This window comes from Suricata suricatta, chromosome 13 (genome assembly GCF_006229205.1).
Source record: "Suricata suricatta isolate VVHF042 chromosome 13, meerkat_22Aug2017_6uvM2_HiC, whole genome shotgun sequence".
Classification (NCBI taxonomy): Eukaryota; Metazoa; Chordata; class Mammalia; order Carnivora; family Herpestidae; genus Suricata; species Suricata suricatta.
In genome coordinates, this window is record NC_043712.1 from 68,044,310 (window position 1) to 68,055,630 (window position 11,321).

Sequence of the window (11,321 nt, forward strand, 5' to 3'; positions counted from 1 at the left end):
CAAACTATTCCAAAAAATAGAAATAGAATGAAAGCTTCCAAACTCATTCTACGAAGCCAGCATCACCTTGATACCCAAACCAGACAGAGACCCAGCCAAAAAAGAGAACTACAGACCAATATCCTTAATGAATACAGATGCAAAAATACTCAACAAGATACTAGGAAATCGAATTCAACAGCATATAAAAAGAATTATCCATCATGATCAAGTGGGATTCATTCCTGGGTTACAGGGATGGTTCAATATCCGCAAATCCATCAATGTGATTCATCACATTAACAAAAGAAAGGATAAAAACCATATGATCCTGTCGATAGACGCAGACAAAGCATTTGACAAAATACAGCACCCTTTCCTAATAAAAACCCTTGAGAAAGTCGGAATAGAAGGAACTTACCTAAACATTATAAGAACAGTCTATGAAAAACCCACAGCTAATATAATCCTCAACATGCTTCTTTTCTATACTGTTAAGTCTCATTTTCAAAGCAATGACCCATTCAAACATTTTTTTTCACTTTTCCCTTGAGATTTTGATTCCCATTTAAAGTGGATTAACTTTAGATGGTCTTTTTTGGGTATTGATTATCTTCATATATTGAGACATTTTTGTAATTTCAGGGATAAAACTAGAACCTAAGTATGGCAATTGTATGCAGATCACCAGGAGATTAGTAGGGATGAAAGGGAGCACACTTACTAGTCGTATCAGGATGATAGATAGGCATAAGCTAGTACTGCTGTGGGGAAACCAAAATACATAGTCACCTTGCTTTAGGGAATTATATGTGTTGAGCTATTCATGGAAGAAATATTTTCTGATGGTATGAGCAATCTCCTATGATAGTGACTTCCCTGCCATTGGAAGTGTTCAATAATACTATTTGTCAGCAATGATATTGATGACATCTGAGCCCTTTCCAATCTCTAAGGACATTGCTCTTTGATATACACCTAAAGCTGCTACAGCATTCCAGGGTCTTGCTTGGCTGTAACAAGCCTTTTCATTAAAACTACAAAAGATATTACATTTTTGTGCTCTGCCTTCCCTGTAAACCTACCTGATGGATACGGGTTTTGGTGGCTGATGGCCTTTCTCATCACACTCCTTACTTGAAGTCCCATTCTGCCTTTGGTCGAGTCTTAGCATCTGCTATCCATCCTAGGTACTTCCCAGCCTTATGGAACTAGGATCACAAAGGAGAGGGTGGAAGGGGGACCTTAAGACCAGAGATTGAAGATAAAGTTTTAAGTAACATGTTATATATAAATGAGAAAGTTGGAGAGTTTGCCAATTGGTTAGAGCTTTAAAATCAGGGGGATGTTTCCTACTCTTGCTATAAAGAGAAAAACTGGATGAAAACTCTATCATTCTCTTAGGCATAGATCAATATTTCCTAAGAGAAATTTAATAACATATTGTACTAGACTTTGATTCAAAATAGTAACCTGAAAACATGAGTGTATAAGGTAGGAGACAGCCATTTAATATCTGGATATCTATAAAGCTCTAATGAAGTGGAATTTTTTCTTGAGCCCAGCCACTAAAGTAGCTGCCCTAACTTCTGTCAGTCATACTTTTACCTTACTTTGAGAAGATCTTACCTGCAGATAAAACAAAACAAAACAGAAACCAGAAGACAGTAAGGGAAGAGGTGGAAAAAGTGGACAATTCCAACTGTAGAGCTCAGAAATAATCCTGTGCTTTCATTGCTACTTTTCACTTCTCCTTTCCATCCTGTTTTCTGTGGCTCGCACCTCTCAGGGTTTTTGCTGCTGATATCATTTTCCTTCTAATCAGCAGATTTCCTTGTGTATGCTCTGGGGGCAGCATCTCTGCTCTGTTCTTTCTCTCTGAATTTTAAAATAGCCTTCTGTTCTTCAGAAAGTTGTTAATAGTATTTCATGTACCGATGGCTTGCTCTCTGCCTTTACACATTGTAAAGTGAAGGTAGACAAGCCCCATCTACTTGCATGGAGCTCTTACTCTTACTTATATGAATAGAAAAGTAAGAATCACTACACATTGAAGAAATCCTGATGTACAGAATAAGAAAGACAAAAATAAACAAATAGTTATGAAAATTATAAGTAACATAATAGAACTTTAAAAAATGTGATTGAAGATTTCCTGGCTGGGCAAGATGGCATAGACTCCCTTACCCTGATACCGGCAGTGGACAATGACACTACAAAAAATAGAAAACTAAAGACTGATACCTCTTTTGAACTTAAATGCAAAAAATCTTTAGCAAATTATTAGCAAATTGATATATTCCAGGCATGAAGACTGGTTCAACATTAAAAAATTATCAATGTAGAGCACCTGGGTGGCTCAGTTGGTTAAGTGTCTGACTCTTAATTTCAGCTCAGGCCATGATCTCAGGGTTGTGGGATTGAGCTTTGCAATTGGGCTCCATGCTGAACACTGAGTCTGCTTGGGATTCTCTCCCTTTGTCCCTCCCTTGTTCTCACTCGCTCACCCTATCTCTTTCTCAAAAAAAAAAAAATAATAAAATTCAACGTAATCTACCATATCCACAAGATAAACAAGAAAAAAGCATATGATCATCTTAATTGTGGCAGAAAAATTTTATGACAAAATTCAACATCCATTGATGATATAAAAATTTCAGAAAGTTAGGAATTTAGGGGAATTACCTCAACTTGATAATATCATGGTAAGGGATGGAATGCCTTCCTTCCAAGATCAAGAACAAGGCAAGGGTGTCCTTTCTCATCACTCTTATTCGACAGTACTGAAAATTCTAGCTATTGAAATGATGAAAATAAAGTAAAAGTCATGTAGATTGGGAGGGAAGAGATAAAATTGTCTGTTTTGCAGATGATATTGTCTTCTATGTATAAAATTCCAAAGAATCTAGAACATCTAGAACTAATAAGTTCAGCAAGGTCACAGTTTACAAGATCAACAAGCAAAAAAATAAATCCCATTTCTGTATACTACAATGAGCATGTGGAAACCAAAATGAAAAGCACAACACCATTTTAAAATCAGTCCAAAAAAATGGAAGTACTTAGGTATACAGTTAACAAAATGTATATAGGATCTGTCTGCTGGAGATTACAAAATGCTGAAGAAAGACCTAAATAAATGTAGGGACCTGTAGTGTTCATGAATTGGAAAACTCAACATGGTAAAGATGTCAATTCTCCCTGAATTGATCTGTCAGCTTAATGCAATTTCTATCAAAATCTCAGCAAGTGTTTCCATACACACAGACAAGCTTGTTCTAAAACTTTTATGGAAAGCAAAAGCTCTAGAATAGCTAACAACCTTGACAAAGAAGGATAAAGTGGGAGGAGTCACTCTATCACGTATTAATGTTTAATATACAGCCATTGTAATCAAGACAGCAGGTATTGACAGAGGAATAGACACATAGATCAGTGGAACAGAAAAGAGCACCCAGAAATAGATCCACACAGATCTGTTCAAATGATTTTGGCAAAGATTCAAAAGTAATTCACTAAAGGAAGGACAGTCTTTTCAACAAATGGTGCTGGAGCAATTGGACATCCATGGGGGACAAAAAAAGAAAATAAAGAACCTTGACTGAAACCTTACACCTTGTACAGAAATTAACTCAAAATGGATCATAGATTTAAATGTAAAGAGTAAATTGATACAGATTTTAGAAAACAGGGCACCTGGGTGGCTTAGTCTGTTAAGTGTTGGACTCTTGATTTCAGCTCAGGTCATGATCTCACAGGTCATGGGACTGAGCTCCACATTGGGCTCTGGGCCGACAGCATGGAGCCTGCTCAGGATTCTCTCTTCTCTCTCCCTCTCTCTCTCTCTCTCTCTCTCTCTCTCTCTCTCTCTCTCTCTCTCTCTGTCCCTCCCCAGCTCATGTTCATGTGCTTGCTCTCTCCTTCTCTCAAAATTAAAGAAACTTAAACAAATAACTAAGTAAAAGATTTTTTTTTTAATTTTAGAAAGCTAAATCATAGGAAAACTGTCTTTGGGAACTAGGGATAGTCAGACATTTCATGACACGAAAAGCATGAAAAAAAATGAGAGAGAAAAGGAAAAGTTGATAATTTGAACCTCATCAAAATTTAAAACTTTTTACTGGAAACACCCATATAGAGATGCCAACAACGCAAGCTATAGGCAGAGAGAAAACTGGCACAAACCACATATCCAATAAAGAACAGATGTTTACAATATATAAAATGCTCTTCATACTCAGCAGGAAAAAAAACCAAAGAATCCACTTAGAAAATAGGCAAAAGATATGTAATGACATTTCACTGAAGATATTTGCATGAAGGAAATGCAAATTATAAGCATAATGAGATATGACTATACAACTATCAAAGTGGCTAAAATAAGAAAAAACTAAGAACACAGCATGCTGCTGAAGATATGGAGAAACCAGGTCACTCATACATTACTGGTGGGTAATATCAGTGGCACAGACAGTTTGCAAAAGAGTTCAGCAGTTTTTCATGAAACTAAATATGCAACTACCATCGGACCCAGCAGTGTACCCTTGGGTATTGATACCAGAGAAATAAACTAGTATGTTCACACAAAACTTATACATGAATATCCATAGCAGCTTTTTGCGTAATAGCCTCAAACTGGAAACAGCCTAGTTGTCCTCCAGCTGGTGAATGGTTAAACTATGTTACATACATATCATAGTATACTACTTAAAAATAAAAAGAAACAAAAGATCAATAAAAATAACACTTGGATGAATTTATAGGTAATTCATGTAAAAAAAGTGAAAAGTTACACAATACATGATTTAATCTACATAGCATTTTAAAATGACAAAATTGTTTAAATGCAAGTACAAATTAGCAGTGGTGAAGTAGATGATGGGGGTAGGAAAGGAAGTGGAGGCTCAAAAGAAAACATGAGAGATCCTTGTGGTAACAGAGCTAGTCAATATCTTGACTATGGTAACAGATGCACAAACCTATACATGTGATGGAATTGTATAGAGCTAAATACACACACACGAGTCTAAGTAAAACTGGGGAAATCTGAATAAGATCAGTGGATTGTCATTATCCTGGTTGTGATATTATACTCTGGTTTCATAAATGTTTTTAGGGGAAGCTGAGTAAAGTATACTTGGGATCTCTGTATATTATCTCTTACAATTGCATGTGCATACAAAAGATCTCAATAAACGTTTCAATTAGCAAAAAATCTTTTGAAAAAAGTGTGATTGGGCTTCTCAGAGTCAAAATGGATGTCCCCTATAAAACAAGAACAGGGTCAAAGAAATGATCAGAGAAGGCACAATCCTTTTAGAAGTTGAAAACATGATTGCCACAAAAACAAGTTTAATAGAAAATTTGGAAGATTTCAGAATATAGAGCAAAAAGACAAGGAAAGAAATATTAGGTGAATAGATTAGTCTAGAAGTTGAAATATCTAATAGGATATCCAGAGAGGAAAGTCAGAGAGAATGTGGAAGAAGAAAGTAGTAAAGAAATAAAAGAGCAAAAAAACAAACACTCCAAAGCTATGGAGAACAAGGAATCTTTTGCAATAAAAGAGACCAGTAACCAATAAGCAGGATAAATTAAAAAAAAAAAAACCCACCAAAACACAAAAATCAAAATCCAACCAACAAAATCCCCAACTGATGTTGCCACATTCTGAGCAAAATAAAATCATTCCAAGATGATTTTGCAATCTTTGGTTGTATCTTGCAATATGTAAGAACTCAAGAAGGTTACTTCTTTCTCCCTCCCTTTCTTTCCCTCCCTCCCTACCTCTCTCTCTCTCTCTCTCTCTCCTCCCTTCTTTCCTTCTTTCCTAGAGAGAGAGAATGGGGTGGGGGATGTGGGAAAGGGGCAGGGGGGAGAAGGAGAGAGAGAATCTTAAGCAGGCTCCATGCCCAGCACAGAGCCTGATGCAAGGCTCTCTCTCGTGACTGACCATGAGATCATGACCTGAGCTGAAATCAAGAGTCAGATGCTTAACTGTCTGGGACAACCAGGTGCTCCAAGAAGTTCCTACTTATTCACCCTGAGGAAATTACTTGAGGATATACTCCAGCACCCAAAGGGGGGGCCTTGTTGAGATTACAAATCCATTAAAATAAAATATTGAGTCGTAGGCTTACAGAAGTCCAAATTAAAGCATGGGTTAGTGGGATCCAAGTAAAACCTCTTCAAGAGATTGGGATGTGTATTAAGTATATGTGCTGCCAAAGCGAGCATGGGAGATATATTGAGTAAAAGAGAATGAGAGCCTGCAAAACATTTGACACACGACAAAGGGATAGAATTCTTTCAACTATAGAAAAGAAAGGCACTCAGAAATGCCCAGAAAAATACACAACTCATGGCCCAAATACAAAAAACAAACAAAAAACAAACAAACAAACAAAACCAAACCCAAAATGTGGCATAGTTTTGATTTATTGGTAGAGGGAAGGAAAAGAGAAATTTTACCAGTGACCTTGATATTGATGACAGCCAGTGACTTTGTTTGTAGGAGCATCAGGGATTAAAAGATGGAGAGACGGGTGATGTCACAGGAACTGCAGACAATGACGTTTAGCTCTAGCATGCTCTGACTTCACAATGAGCTATATTTATATCATTACAGTCATGCTAAGGTATTTAGTGGTAACCAACTTGTAGTCAAAACAAGAGCTACAATTAAATGTTTAAAATAGATTGGGAGGTGCAAGGATCGGGTGGGAAAGAGAGGGAAGGAGAGACACCCTTAAAATTCTGATTTTATGGATTTGAGACCCATTCCGTATTTTCAAAAAAGTATGGAACGTGAAATCAGGGGCTATATATTTCATTTCTAGATTCAAAGGTAACTTTTGGGAGCATTAAAAATAGTGATGTTAAGAATTGAGAAAAGGGGAAGAGGGTGTGGGAGGTGATATTAAAGAGTATCTTTTTCAATAATAGCAGGAAGGTTGACTGAAAATATATAAAGTTTGTGCATCAAGAATTAGTCCCCAAAACAAGTTATTAAGAATGATGCCTAACTCTCAATAGAAGGGGAAGCAGAAATAAACATGATTGCCCTTGGAGAGTGGAGTGGGGAGTTGTGAGTTGACAGACACTCACTGGATTTTATAAGCCAGTCTATTCTATTTGATTTTCGACTACATGCATACATTACATTGATCAAGGAAAAAATTTTATACAAGATTCACTAGCTGTAATCTCCTGGGAGGTCCTGGCCTAAAATCATTCTGCAAAGGGATGTAAAGTAATAGAAGGCGTGCACACTTAGGAAACATCTGCCACTGCCGTGAAACGTTGAGGAGGAACAATAGAAGCCACAAATGAAAATCGCAACCCAAACACCACATGTAGGAACATCTGTGTTAATTCTGACAAGTTCTGCTGGTCATGATTTGACCTCATCCATCACTGGAAAATGCCTAACTCAATCAGGGAAAAAACAGCCCTGACTTTGAGATATGAATCCCACTTTACCAATATAATGTATTGAATGTATGATGGAGACTGGGTATCGCTGGGGTGATTTTGGTGTGATTGCTTGGACAATCCTAAAGCACTCTACATTTATAATGGCTAGTTATTCTGTTTACATACTGTAATCCACTCTCATGAGAGACTGGCTGAAATGATTTCTGCTCTGATGCATATACATGTTGAATTAGATTTCCAGAACATATTCATTTGTTCTTATTCATCTTTTAAATACATGCCTCTAGTTACATTTGCAAATTTTACCTCTGTCCATTCCCTTCAACTCTTACTTCCTGTGAGAAGCTGTGAGAAAATGCAGCCCTGAATTTCTGATCTTGGCAGCTTCTCTGATGGCTCTTTCATTAGTGGGGTCCTCACAGCCCATGAGCATCTGGGGAGCAGAGTGGTACCTGGGCTCTGGGCCGCCTGGGCTCTGGGGTTCAGACAACCTCAAGAAGCACAGTAGGTGGAGCTCAGGTGCCACATTGCTTCCTGCCTTTGGAGAGATTTGCTGCTACTTTGAACCGGTCTCCTCCATTGACCCTTTCCTTGCAGAAAGCTTGTTTCTGAGCTGAAATGCACACAGATGTGAATAATTATGAGGAGAGAGCAATTCTTGGGGGAAGACTTTTGGCCCATCCTGTCAGAAGAAGATAGGCAAGGGCTTCTTTGGAAGCTGCTCTTGGGAGGATTTTAGGGTCATTTGGGGGAAACTACACAAGTGAAAACGGGTTTCTGACAGCACTTACCATACCCTCTTCTCTCTCAGGAATGGAAGTTTATACTGTATTTTGATTAATCTGCCAAGTTATAGATCTGCAAGCTTTGTGTCTTCAGGAATGCCTTCTATTTTAAGAGCATGAGCTCTGGAGTTAAGCTGCCCAGGCTTAGCTGCTGGCCCAACCACTCATGAGCTGCATAACATATTACAGCCGAGCTGAGTTCTCTGTGCACCAGCTGCCACATCTGTGAAATGGGGCTAATGATAATAATATGCACCCTACATGAGGAAACCTCGGAGCTAGTCAATACTCAAGAATTAATAGCGATTATTACTTTTTCCACAAAACTTACACCAGGCACAGAAAGTATGACAAGAATGTCTTGAGATTGCAAATTAAAGATGGGGGCTTGGATGTGGGAGAATAGTGAGGAAATGGCTTCTAATATGACCCTTGGGGTTTCTTTTTTATATGTGATATTTTCTACCACCCGCCATCTACATTTCCTCAAGGTGAATTAGAGTAGTAGGGCTATAAAGAGAGAGCAAAGCAGTTAATGTTCTATCTTGGGTTTCCAAAATAAGCTTATCTTGCCTAAACAAATCAGGGGATGTGGCCGCTTAGCCAAGGTGCATTGGGCTGGGAAGGGGAAAGGGGAGCTGGATGAGGGAGGGAACTGAACCTGGGGCACGACATGGAGGAAAGCAAGATCAGCAGGAAGAGCTCAACACAACACCATCTCTTGCTGCAGTGGAGAGCTGTGGCAGCATGCGAGTAAACCCACTCATCTCTGGAATGATAAGCCATGCAGCTCTCTGGGGAGAAGCCTCCCACCTATATCTGCCAACATAACCAGCTGAAGTGACGTCCATTCCCCCCATGTACTTTGCTGAGCCACAGTTAAACTTCCCTACATGGACGCTCTTGTAATGGCACAGACTATTCAGAAGTCCCTAGGAGCAGAGAAAGAGATGGATGAGGGAGTCACCGGCATCCACAGTTAGGTGGAATTCATGTTGGAACCCCCCTCTTGTTAACAACAAATTCTAGCTGAACTTCTCCAGAAGAAGACGATGGAAAACAACCTCTGGGGAGATGGTGGTGGAGGATGGGAAGATACCAGCTTACAGACCAGGAGGTTTTGAGAAACCTTGATACCAGCTTTCCTCAGCCCAAAAGAGGAATGTAGTTGACTTAAAAACAAGTTTATCTTGTAGAACTAAAGTGGATAAAAGAAAGTGGACATATGAAAATAATCATGGTGGGCTTTTAGGTTACTGATAAGGGCTTTTCGGAGGTTAATTTTTCTAGATAATTTACTATCCATCGTAATTTCCCTGAGATCAACATAAAAGTTACATGTTGGGGGTTTTACGCTGGTATCAACATTGTAGAAGTCTTATTTGACCTTAAGGGGATTTCTTACAGGCTTCGGACTGTTAATATTCACTCTTACCCACTCTTGTAACTACCAGGAACCTTTTGCAACACATTTCTTAGGGTGAATTATGTATTTAAATGTAAAATACCAGCAAACATCCTTATGGCCATAACTTTTGGGTATTTTCGAACCAGATTATAGTAAGACAATGTATTTTATTCAGCAGATTTGTTTTAATCTAATTATGTAGGTGAATAAAAATTACTGCATGCTGGTGCATCTAATGTAAGTTATCTATTATTCACACCACATTTACTTTTAATATTCATGCAGATTCCCTTTGACATAACCTACTGTGTCACAGTTAATCCAATAAAGATAAAATATAGCTCAGCAAAACACCAGTCGATTCCAGCTTTCTGGTAATTATTAAAGACTATTTCACACTGGTTCCTTCAATCAATGTATTTCCCCTTGGATATGATGGCACTCCTCTTTGAAGCTTTCAGTCCTCCCAATGGATTCAGAGGAACACTCAGGCCCCCTTTCAGTCTCTGGGTCTCAGAGGTAGTTCAAAGAGCACAACAAGGCTTCACAGGTTTATCCTCAAAGGCTGACACTGTCTGTTTGATGTATGGTGACTTAAAAAGTCATCTCTGGCAAAGCATGTGTTTGCTACCAGTCTATCGAATCAGCCATTTATCAACTTATCTGTATTCACCCAGTGCACCTGCTAACAGCTCAAAGGAGAACACTCACTGTCTCTTGCTGGACTGACTATTGATTTGATTCCCTCCTCTAATTTTATATTGTTTTGCTGCCCTGTGGATGAAGCAACTCCTTTACTGGATGAAATGAACATGGAACCCATGAACTGATGGCCTTTAGTTGTTGTGTTCAAGAGCCCAGAGGGCAACAGACTCTTCACAGGTTGAGGACAGCTTGGCTGGCAGAGTGGCTTTCCTGTCCCAGCATGCCTTGCCTTTCATTTTTATCTACATTGCAGGCATTTCATTGTAGGGACCCTGCTAGGAGACTACAGGGAGATCACTAGGAACTCCCAACATCATCATCAGAAGCTGGAAATATTCATTATCTATGAATGCATGCAAACAGAATCCAGAATTGAAGATAGGAATACACTAACTCCCTCTCAGTCTGAGCAACTGGTTTCTTTATAGTCCTGAGCACATGATTCCAGCTAAAATTGTTCTTCTCTACTTCTCTGTTATTACTGGTTTTTAATTAAAATGAGGCTACTTCACCGCCTCATGAAAATTATTATCATTTAGGAATGCCTTCCTCATCAGTTTAAATTTTTTTTTTAATGTTTTATTTACTTCTGAGACAGACAGAGCATGAGATGGGAGGGGCAGAGAGAGAGACAGAATCAGAAGCAGGCTTTAGGCTCTGAGCTGTCAGCACAGAGCCCGATATGGGGTTTGAACCCACGAATGTGAGATCATGACCTGAGCTGAAGTTGGAGGCTTATCCAACTGAGCCACCCAGGTGCCCCATTCCTCATCAGTTTAATCTCTGATGTGGTCGTATAATTTGGTTAACATCATAGGTAATGCTTCAACTATTGACAACACTATTTTGATGAATTCTTTTAGAAAAGGACAAAGATAAAGTCAATATTTTTTTTCTATGCAACATTATTTTAAATAGAGCAGTAGCTATATGGAGAAGGCAATAATTCTATTATTATAGAAGAAGTTGTAATATGAGGTGAATCTAAAATTATGGTTTGTGGGGCA

At 38.6% G+C, this 11,321-nt stretch overlaps 1 long non-coding RNA gene across 2 annotated transcripts in view; it reads right to left on the reverse strand.

Moving 5' to 3' along the window:
- Positions 1-6,522, reverse strand: part of LOC115276989 — a 13,003-nt gene extending 6,481 nt beyond the window's left edge. The window contains exons 1-2 of one of the 2 annotated variants that reach the window (XR_003902152.1): positions 6,458-6,522; positions 1,065-1,223 (exon numbers count right to left, since the gene is read on the reverse strand). This is a non-coding gene — a long non-coding RNA (uncharacterized LOC115276989). Of the gene's footprint in view, positions 1-1,064; positions 1,224-6,450 lie in introns of both variants that reach the window. The other variant, XR_003902153.1, reaches the window with a different exon arrangement.
- Between the last annotated feature and the right edge of the window lie 4,799 nt (positions 6,523-11,321).